At 30.8% G+C, this 11,931-nt stretch overlaps 1 long non-coding RNA gene across 1 annotated transcript; it reads right to left on the bottom strand.

Annotated features, from left to right (window-relative positions):
- Positions 1–9,295: 9,295 nt before the first annotated feature.
- LOC107878070 lies at positions 9,296–10,101 on the bottom strand. Its single transcript, XR_001676715.2, has 3 exons — positions 9,922–10,101; positions 9,759–9,845; positions 9,296–9,687 (listed from the first exon to the last, which is right to left on the bottom strand). It is a non-coding gene; the product is annotated as an uncharacterized LOC107878070 (long non-coding RNA).
- Positions 10,102–11,931: the final 1,830 nt, after the last annotated feature.

Raw genomic sequence — 11,931 nt, 5'->3', positions numbered from 1 at the left:
ATTTTCATTTGTTCCTTTACTTGAACTTGATTCAATTTCTGTTCTTTTGGGAGCCATATTATCAAAATTAAAAGGAACATAAAAAAATATATTATAGTTGATTAATGCATCATTAAAAAAGGATAACAGTAAATCTAACATGCAAAATAGTAAAATAATAGTTGCAATAAATCACATATTTGTTGCACTAGGTAGGTTATCTGTTACACCAAATAACTAACTTTGCAATGGATGAGTAATCTATTGCAGTAATACAAAATATATCACTCATCTTTTAAGACAGATAAATGGTCTGTGCAATAAATCACACATCCGTTACAACATATGAGTGATCTACTGGAATAGTTAAATAACTTGTTACATCAAACGAGTAATTTGTTATAATAATACAAAATATATCACTCATCTGTTGAGAAAGATGAATGGTCTGTGCAACAAATCACCCATCTGTTGCAATATCTAAGTGATTTGTTGGAATAGTTAAATAACCTGTAGCAACGGCTGAGTAATCTATTGTGACAATACAAAATATATTACTCATCTATTGAGAAAGATGAATGGTTTGTGCAACAGATCACACATCTGTTGCAATATATGAGTGATCTATTGGAACAGTTAACTAACTTACAACAACGGTTGAATAATCTGTTACGACAATATAAAACATATCACTTATCTATTGAGAAAGATAAATAGTCTGTGCAACAGGGCACACATCTGTTGTAACATATGAGTGATATGTTGGAACAGTTATCAACGATCAATATTGTTTAAATTTCTTCCAATAGAAGGGTTGTCTATCATGACAGATGAATAATCAGTTGGAAAAATCAAGTCTTAGACATATTCTGTTGGAAGAGTTGATAGGATTTTATCCAACAGGAGGTTCATCTGTTGCATTAGATATTTAATTCAATAGTTCCTTCATTGCATCAGATGGTTAATCTATTGCATTAAATTTTTAATCTGATGGTTCCTCTGTTAGATCCGATAGTAAATTTGTTGTATCAGATAGTTAATCTATTGCAATATATGGTTAATCTGTTGCATCAGATGGTTAAACTATTGCATCAAATGGTTAAATTATTGTATCATATGATAAATCTATTGCATCAATTTTTATCCAATGGTACCTCTATTGCATCAGATGATTAAATCAGATGTTTAATCTGTTGCATCAAAATTTAAATTTGATAGTTCCTCTATTGCATGAGATGGTTGATCTGTTGTATCATATGTTAAATATGTTGCATCGGATGGTCAATATGTTGCACCAGATGGATAATCTATTGGAGAATAAAAATAGTAGAATGATTTTCTTCAACAGAACAACAACAATATCACCATTTTTACTAAGAACAAGAACAAATCAACCCAACAATGGGCACAACACGAAAAACACCAAAATCATTGTTTTATTTGTATAAACATAAAAAAACAAAAATCAAACTTTAAAAAAAAATACAACAAACAACAAAAAATCATAATTCTTTTCCAAAAGAGAAGAGAAGAAATACTAGAAATTAGGATTTTATTCAGACAACATTTCAAATAAAAGCAATAAATATTGAAATTATTAACCAATACTATAAGAGAAGTTGGCTTAAGTTCCTCATTTTTTTAAAACTAAAAAGGCCATAATTATTTATCTGTGAAAGAAGAAAAGGAACGATGAAGAATTCAAAGTTGTTGTGGCCAGAGAACAAGGTTGTCACGTCGATTGACGATTGAAGTTGAAAAGAAACTTGAAGACCAAATATTTATCGTCATAGGTTGAAGTCACTGGGGATTGAAAGGAGAAATTTGTATAACTGTTGGTTGAGAGAAATTATTGAGAGAGACGGTCAATGATTTGGATTGAAGAGGGGTATGATTAGGTTGACTTGTATTTTTGAAAAGATTAGAAAGTTTTAAAAATATTAATCAAGTCCACAATTAACTTAATCAAGTTTTCTAATTATGTTTGACTCTTTAAGTTGGTCAATGCCACTAATCCTTTATTCAAGACTTAAAAGATACCTTTTCTTCAATTTTCTCATGTTGGATTATATTTATATTATGATTTTATTGTGTTTGTATATTTAGATTATATTTAGATTATACTTGTATTTGTATTCTATTTTCATTGATACCTTTTTATTTTTAAAGAATTATTTTATATTTGTATGTTGGTTGCATATTGTAATTAGTCGTGACTGTATAATTTATCATTTGTATTTGTATACAAACAAGTAAATGCATTAGTTGTTTTTTCTTAATTCTAAAATATATAAATATGTAATGTATCATTTGATACAAATGTACCATTTTGTATTTGTATATCAAAATTATCATTCATATTTGTAAATAAACAAATACCATTTGATACAAATACAATTACAAATAAATGATTTTACAAATACAAATACTCTATGTATTTGTATATATTGTATTTGTAAAAAAAAAACTGAATTGTATTTATTTGTATCAATAAATACAACTTGTATCAATAAATATAAACAAGTATTCGTAGAAAGAAAATCAATCGTTTCTTTTCAATAATTATAAAATACAAATGATAGTCCGCACTTGTATTTGTATGATATAGTTTAAATTTGTATTTGTATTTTATAGTTTGCACTTGTATTTGTATGTTATAGTTTGCATTTATATTTGTATTCTATAATTTGCATTTGTATTTGTGTTTGCTAGCTCGTACAAATGAAAAAAAAAAAACAACAAAAGAAGGAAAGAAATAAAAAAAAAAAAAAAAAAAAAAAAAAAAAAAGAAGAAAAAATGAAAAGGAAAAAAAGAAAAAAAAGTGAAAATGTAAAAAAAATGAAAAATAAAAAAGAGAAAAAAGAACAAAAAACAACAAAAAAAGGAAAAGAAAAAATGAAGAAAAAACTGAAAAAAGAAAAAAATAGAAAATAGAAAAAGAGAAAAAATTCATAAGAGGGACTATGAATTATAATTAGGAATAATTAATAGGCAAGAGGAGGCTATGAATTGTAATTAATTGAAACTTAGGCTAAATAGGATAATTAGGAATCCATGTTTGCTAACATATGTAATCATCCATATATATATATATATATATATATATATACTAATTTAGGTGTACACACCTTATGCGTGTACTTCACTTTAATGAGTTCAAATATTACAACAAATAGGATATTTATTTAAATAATAAAGATGAATATAATAATTAAATTTAATAGCTTTTGAGTATTTAAGATAGAGAATTTATTTATTAAACCTAATCTTTACCAAAAATATTTTTAATAGTCGATCAACATTCATGTACCATCTGTAAATTGCAACAAAATAATACAATGATAGAGACATCAAAATAATATAATTAAATCTAATCTTTACAGACAAAAAAATTTTAAAGTCATCCGACACTCATCTACCACGTGTAAACAATAACAAAATAATACGATAATAGAGATATCAAAATAATAAAATTAAACTTAACCTTTACATAAATCAAACTCGACCAATATTTATCTATCACCTATAAACTGTAACAAAATAATACGCTAAAAGTGATTTCAAATTCAATATAATTAACAATTACAATTATCAAACACATAGTCTATTGAGTCAAACTTAAACCCTAGCCGGAGCATGCAAAACCCTTTACGTTAAAACTTTTTTGATCACTATGGATGATACTTCTGGTGGGCCTATCCCACCGGAGGACCCTCCTAAATGGATTACTGATAACAACAGTATTGCTCCAGCTCAAAAATATGCTGATCTACTAAAACCTAAACCATGCGTGCATGAAAACATTAGGGTACCACCTAAACCCGTAGTTATGTTGCATGGAGAGACCTCTACTATGTGGAAATCCTCAGAAGTGAAAACTTTAATTATGTAGGAGAATTTACAATATGCCACTATTGGTAAGTTCTCTTATGAGAAACCAGATATTAATGAACTGAGAAAAATAATTCCAAAGCAATGTGGGGTTAAAGGAGATTGTATAATAGGCATGTTAGATTCAAGGAATATTTTGATTCGTTTGAATTAACTGGAGGATTATGTTCAATTGTTATCAACGACAGCATATTATATCAAATCAAGGGATATTGGAAAATAAGGACTCTTAAATGGGATCCATGATTCGAGCCTGATGTTGAAACCACAGTGGGGGTGGCATGGATATCATTACTAGATCTATCGCCCAATTTTTTTGCTAAGGAAGCCATATTCTTAATTGCATTTGCAGTGGGCAAGCCTTTGGTAGTGGACATGGACACAAATAATCATACAGACCACGTTGTGCAAGAGTAAATATAGAGGTGGATATGATTGCTAAGCTACCACATAGAATTAAAATTAATAAGGAAAATGATGTCTCAGGGAACATTAAGTCCAAATGGATACAAATTCAATATGATTACAAGCCTAAGTATTGCAAAGAATATTGTTTACAAGGGCATGATAAGGATAAATGTTGGACAATTCACCCTGAGTTATTTGACCAGATGCATGAGCAAAAACAAAAAAAGGACAAGAATAAGGAAGATGCCAAGGACCAAGAAAAAAGAAAAAAAGAATGCAGATGATGAGGATAATAGTAACCAATGGAGACAAAGAAAGAGAAGATATAAAAAGGACCAATATGGTCATATTGTTGGAGAGATAAAGGACAAAGATACTATAATAGAAACTTCAAATGCTTTTGATGTATTTGAACAATAGGACAACTCAGAAGAGAATTCCAAAAGTGTAAAGGAGAAGGAGAGTACTAAAGATTGGGTAAATAGAAGTTTAAAAATTTAGATACTATACCTAAAAAAGAAATACAGATCAGCAAAGTTAAAGGCGAAGTTCAGCAAAATGTAAAAGAAGGCAATAAGGAAATGATGCAGGGGGCAGTAAACAATAACGCACAAAGTACAACAACAAATAATAATCAGTTGCAGCAATGTTCAAAGAAGGAAGAAAAAGATCAAAATGCATCAAGAGAGCTTGTGGTGTTGTAGAATAAGTCAAATCAGGAACAAATATTGGAGGATATACGACCTCTTGCAATAGGAGCAGGGAATATGATGAAAGTTTCTAATAGCAATAAGGAGGATATGGATATTGAGAATTTGTTAGACAATATAGATTAGGCAGTAGTAAGAGGAGATTTATCTCCTAATCAAATCAAGTCATTAAAGACAAAACATGAAAAATATGGGAAAAAAATCTAAATAGATAAGTGCCAGTTCAATGAAGACAGAGTGACACCTCAAAAACAACCACACAATGTATGCTTTAATCTAGAATATAAGGGTTGTTAACACACAGAACGCTTTTACAATGTTGATAACAATGCATAAGAGGTATCAGTTTAGTTTCATTGGGCTTATGGAACCTTTTCAGGACGGGCAAACTATTAAAACTTATATAAGTAGATTGGGAAAGCATCATGCTGCAGTTAATATGTTAGGCAAGATTTAGGATTTTATGGAATCAAATGTGGAGTATTCTATTATCAATGATGATGAATAATAACTTACACTCAGTTTAAAGAAACAGAATGCAGGAGTGGTGATTGTTGTTACCTTAATTTATAGTAAATGTAGTCAAGTGAAGGGAGTTCTTTTATGGAATTCTATTGAGGCAATAAGGGGTACAATAGATGAACTATGGATTGTAGGTGGAGATTTTAATATCATAAGTCATGAATTGGGAGGATTACCTATGACCTTTGATGAAACTCAAGATTTTAATTATTGTATTGGCAATTGCAACCTGGAAGAGATTGCTTTTGCAGGGAGCAAGTTTACTTGGTGGAATGGAAGAGTGGATGGAGACTATATTTTCAAAAGATTTGATAGGGTCCTTTGCAATGATAGGCTACAGGAGTTGTTTCCTATGATGGAAGTGGAAAATTTACCAAGAAGTGGTTCTGACCATGCACCAATGTTTCTTTACTGCAACACTAATTAGGATAATTTGATTAAGCCATTTAGGTTTCTTAATTTCTGGCTTAAGGAAGAATCTTATTTGGAGGTTATAAAGTAGAATTGGAAGGTAGAAATTGAAGGTAATCCATTCTTGATCTTTCATCAAAAACCGAAAAGAACCAAGGTTGCATTGACTCGATGGATTAAGCAAACATTTAGGAATATTTTCCACGAGATCGCTACACTTGAAGAGGTGATCAAGTTTAGGGAGAGGCATTTTGAAGAGGATCCTTCTGGGGAGAATAGGGCAGTATTATTCAAGGCACAGGCAGACTTGATAATGCAATTGAAAAGGAAGAATTTCTGGAAACAAAAAATTGGTTTTGAGTGGTTCAAGGATGGAGAAAGGAACATGGGATTTTTTTATGCTATTGTGAAGGGAAAAATTACTATTTTGAAGATTAAAAGAATTAAGAATGATGAAGGATTTTGGTTGGAAATCAAGATGATATTGCTGAAGCTGCAAGGGTATTCTATCATAATTAATTCCAGAAGCAAGGGGATGCTGAGGACTTCTCAATGTTGGAAGCACTACCAACTGTTATATCAGAAGAGCAAAATACAGAATTGAAAGGGATTCTAACATTGGAGGAAGTAAGGATTACAGTCATGGGTTTGAACAGAAACAGTGCTGCAGGTCCAGATGGTATGACTGGCACTTTCTTTCAGGATGCTTGGGATATCATATCTAAAGATCTTCATCAGATAGTAATTGCTTTTTTATGTGGTTATGGGCTACAAAGGTTTATCACTCACACTAATCTGGTACTACTATCAAAGAAATTAGTGGTCAATAATTTTTCAGATCTAAGGCCAATATCACTTAGTAATCTTGTGAATAAAATATTTTCAAGGATTATTCATGAAAGAATTAAGTGTATGTTTCCTGATATAGTATCTGAGGAGCAAGCTGGATTTGTGCATGGTAGAAGTACGGCTGAGAACATATTGGTAGTGCAGGAAATAGTGTCTGAAATCAAAAAAAAAGGAAAGCCTCCAAATATGGTCATGAAATTGGATATGATGAAATCCTATGATAGAGTAGAATGGCTTTTTCTAACAAAAGTGCTAAGGAAGATTGGTTTTTGTGAAAAAATCATAGATATGATTTTTAGACTATTATCAAATAACCGGTACTCCTTATTACTAAATGGACAACCTAGAGGTTTTTCAGGTCTTCTATGTGTCTTAAGCAAGGGGACCTTCTTTCTCCTACTTTATTTATTATTGCAGCAGAAGTCCTTTCTAGAGGATTAAAAGAATTGATGGGTAGAAAGGAGTTTAAGTTATTTGGCATACCTAGAGAAAGTCTTAAACTCAATCATCTTGCTTTTGCAGATGATATAATCATTTTATGTAAAGTTGAGCTGGGTACTTAAAATTACTAACAAATACATTAGACAGCTATGAAGAGGTGTCTGGATAGAGAATTAACAAGGATAAGAGTGCTTTGTATTTTCATGATAAAGTGTCTAATGGAGCAGCAGTAATGGTGGAAGTGGCTACTAGAATTTTGAGAAAGGATTTTCCATTCAACTACCTAGGATGTCCAGTATTCTATAAGAGAAATAAGAAGTAGTATTATTAATAAATTATGAATAGGATCATTAGCAAATTACAATCTTGGAAAGGAAAGCTTTTATCTTTTGGTAGGAGAGTTGTTCTAATTAAGAATGTGCTTCAAAGTGTGCCTATAAATTATTTGTCAGTCATGAATCCTCCTAATACTGTGTTACTTGCTCTTCAAAAATCTTTTGCTAAGTTTCTCTGGAGTAGCAACATAGAAGGGAAAGGAAAGAATTGGGTGGCTTGGTAAAAGTTATGTATGCCAGAAAAAAAAAAGAGGTTTTGGGTTTTAGAAGGCTACAAGATGTATCAACAGCTCTTTTTCGTAAGCTATGGTGGAATTTTAGAACCAAGAGTTCTATATGGAGAGAATTTATATTGAATAAGTACTGCAGAAAGTTACATCTTAAAGAAGTTATGTGGAAATCAGGGAGAGGAATTTATATTGAATAAGTACTGCAGAAAGTTACATCTTAAAGAAGTTATGTGGAAATCAGGGAGAGGATCTCAAGTTTGGAAAAAGTGCTTCAAGTAAGGGACCTTATTGATCATTTGATAATATGGAAGATAAGGGAAGAAGATATTTATATTTGGTATGATAATTGGATTGGCATTGAAGATTTATATTCTATTATGGAGGAGAGTGGGGAATGGGATGATAGGTAGCAAAGAGTCAAAAATTTGATAAAAGAGGGTCAGTAGAATGTAGTAATGTTGAAAGAATTGTTTACTGAAGAGATTGTGGATCACATAAGGCAAAAAGTGAGTATTTCATAGCAAACATTACAGAAGGACAAAGTAGTATGGTCAGTTGATGCAAGGGGAAAGTTTAGTGTCAAGTCAGTATGGCATTATATTAGACAAAGAGAGGCTCCTAATGAATTTTACAAGTAGATGTGGATTAAGGGTTTACCATTCAATATAGAATTCTTTATGTGGAGAATGTGGAAAGGAAAGATTTCAGTGGATACTACCATCAGGAGGTGGGGAGTAAAAGGTCCCTCTAAGTGTTGGTGCTGCCAAAATCCAACACAAGAGACAATGTCTCATGTGTTGCTGAGATCAGATTATGCTAATGGGACCTGGTCCTATTTCTCTTCTTTTATAGGTATAAATATTCAAGGACTGATTCTGAGGAATACAATATTTGCATGGTGGAATACAGATATGAAGTCAAGGGAGAGAGTATATTTCAGAGCAATGCTAGGGATTATAATGTGGGAACTATGGAGAAGAAGAAATACACTAAAGTATGAAGAAAAGAGAGTATCAGTACATAGGATGATTATGAATGTCACCAGATACTTGAGAATGCTTCTTAAGCTTAGAAAACCTACTCTTGAGTTCTCAGTGGAATGGTCGGTCATCATACAACAACTTAGTCAATTAAAGCCTAAAATTAAAGCAACTCCAGTTCTATGGAAATGTCCATAAAATAGTTGGGTCAAGTACAATACAGATGGAGTCTCTAATGGAAATCCAGGAAAAAGTTCTTGGGCATTCTACTTGAGAGATGAAAATGGGGATCTATTATATGCAGCAGTCTCAACAATTGAGGATACAACTTGCATGGAAGCAGTGAAATTGGCTATATTAAATGCAGCTAAGCATTGTAACTCATCTGAATATGATAAAGTGATCATTCAGATTGATTCGTTACTAATGCAAAAGATTTTAAGTAAGAAGTGAGCTATACCATGGAAAGTAGAAGACATAATAGTGCAAATATGGAGCCTACTTTCACATAAGCAAGTGCAGATATTGCACACATATAGAGAAGGCAATCAATTAGCAGATTTTTTAGCTAACATGGCATTGGAACTAAACACATTCACATATACAACATTCTATCAACTTCTAAGTCTAGGCAGAAGGATTATTAACAGTAATAAGTACCAATCTTCCTCCGAAGGTTATCAATATCAAACAAGTAAACAGACTGGACAGGCTATGCTAAGTTTACCACATACATCAACTGTACATCAACAATTCAGGGAAACAAAAAAGGGGATTTTCTACTTAGCCTAATTAACCAGCCAATAAAAAGGACTCTCAGTAGATCAGGGGGGCATTGGTTAGATCTTCATTGCAAGCAACATGGGATTTTGACACCATCCAGTTACACGCGGGTACGGTTTCTCATGTTAATCTTCCTCCCTTCCATAACTGGTCAAGATGTGTTATGTTATGTTCAAGTACCATTAATAGAGGTAAAAAGTATAAAGGGGTTAGCTTACCAAGATTGCATGTCAAACCTCAGTGGACTAGACCATACTTTTTAGAACCAAAAAGCATTTCACAATCTCTTACTCTGGAGAACTCAGCTGTGAATGAGCAGAAATTAGTTTTAAGAAGAATTACAAAGACAAAGATTGAGGTAGAAAAGGGGATTTTGTTTACTATTGTAGCTGGAGACGGATCCACCTCAACTAGACCATGGCACGGTGTTGATTGCCCACAGAAGAAGAAGAATGATTTGAAGATTGAAGAAAGAAGCCATAGGAGTATATGCGGTGAGTGGAAGAGGAGTGAACTGATCTTAGCTCAAATACGAAACCCTACCACATTTTTATATGTGTGTGTTATGGATCGGGTTAATTTTTTTGGGTCGGTCTGCTGTGGATTTATATTATGTTGTAATTTGGATGGGTTGGTCCATTCATACACTTTGTTTTGATTAATTAATAAAAAGCCAAAATTAAACAAAAAAAATAATACAATTAAACTAAAATTTTACACACAAAAAATTCTCAAAGGCAATTAAGATTCATCTACGAACTGTAAACTACCATAAAATAACAAACTAATAGAGATATTACGATAATACAATTAAACCTAACATTTACCTAAAAAAAAAAATTCAAAGTCTGACTCACATTCATCTAGCATCTGTAAATTCAAATAAAACAATAAGATAATAAAGATATCAAAACAATACAATTAAACCTAACCTTTACACAAGAAATTCTTCAAAGTCAACCAACATTCATCTATGACCTGTAAACTATTAAAAAAAAATATAATAGTGATCACAAAGCTTTGATTTTGATTCAACTAATTCTTGTCTAAGCAAAAAATCTGACCCTAAAGAATGATTTTGAATGAAAACAAAAAAGATATATATACACACATATTGAATTCTATTGTGCTGGCAAAAACAGTGAAGGAGTCGAGGGTTAGAAAATCAAGCATCCATCAATCTAGATATGCAATCGAATCAAGTTAGATGAGCATCAATCATATTCTCCCAATAGGCACACCGGTTTGTTCTCTAGTTTTACGTACATCTCAATATTTATAGAAGTATTTTCTTAATAAAGTCCTATTTTAGGAATATTTTTCTAATTGAACAGTAGAAAGGAAAATATTAATTAATTCTCCTACCATATATTTTAGGAAGTTTAGTAGAAAGAAAAATATTAATTAATTCTCCTACAATATATTTTAGGAGTCCTGTATATTTTAGGAAGACTAATTAATATAATAAAAAATTATTAAATAATAAATTTAAAAAAATTGTGAAAAGACAGTTTTATATAAAGAAGAGTCTTTTAATGAAAGACAAAACATTCAAATCACTTTTATAAGAGTCTTCACATTTTTAATATATTATAGATTATAGATATATATCAAAAACTTCGATCTCTAATCTTTAGTTTTTAACTAATACTAATAATATAATTAATTTGTCAAGGTGTAATTTTTGTCCATGTGGCAAGATTTTCTATAGAAAAGAGGGTGCATTACACACACCATCACATATTATTGGAGGTGTGTTTCTCAAATTAATGAGAAATAATTTAGATGAATTTCTCACACTCCCAATAGTTCAGATTAAAAATTCCAAAAAAATATAATTTAAATGTATTTTTCATACTCCACTCTATATTTAAAACACATTATTATTAAACAACACCAAAGAAATATGAATATAATACTTTTTGTGGCATTCAATTCTTAATGAATACCACTATTTAAAGGAGAAATCGGGACATTTCGTGGTGCTAAATTCTCAAGCTCATTGCACACCAAACTTCACCAATTAGCGCTACTCGAGCAAACACAGTACTATAGATTTCAAGAGTTATAAAAAAGCCAAATTAAAATAAAATTTCAAGATGTAGGAAACACTATCTTTTTCATTTTGGTGTTTGGCTTTTTACATATTTTTAAAATATTACTCCTTCCGAACTATTTTATTTGTCACATTTTTTACTTACGTATATCTTAAGAAATTATAGATTTTAACCATCATTTCGTTATTTATTATCTTTAATTATTTAAAATGTTAAATTTTTCTTCAATAAACATTCTTTCTTTAATCTAAAAGAGAGTTTAATCGAAGCAATATATTCTTTTAGGTTTTCTATGCTAATTAGTCAATATTTATTATTTGCAACTATAATTATT

Source organism: Capsicum annuum, chromosome 7, assembly GCF_002878395.1.
Source record: "Capsicum annuum cultivar UCD-10X-F1 chromosome 7, UCD10Xv1.1, whole genome shotgun sequence".
NCBI lineage: Eukaryota > Viridiplantae > Streptophyta > Magnoliopsida > Solanales > Solanaceae > Capsicum > Capsicum annuum.
Note: the sequence above shows the minus strand (reverse complement) of the source record. Positions and strands in the feature narration are given on the sequence as shown.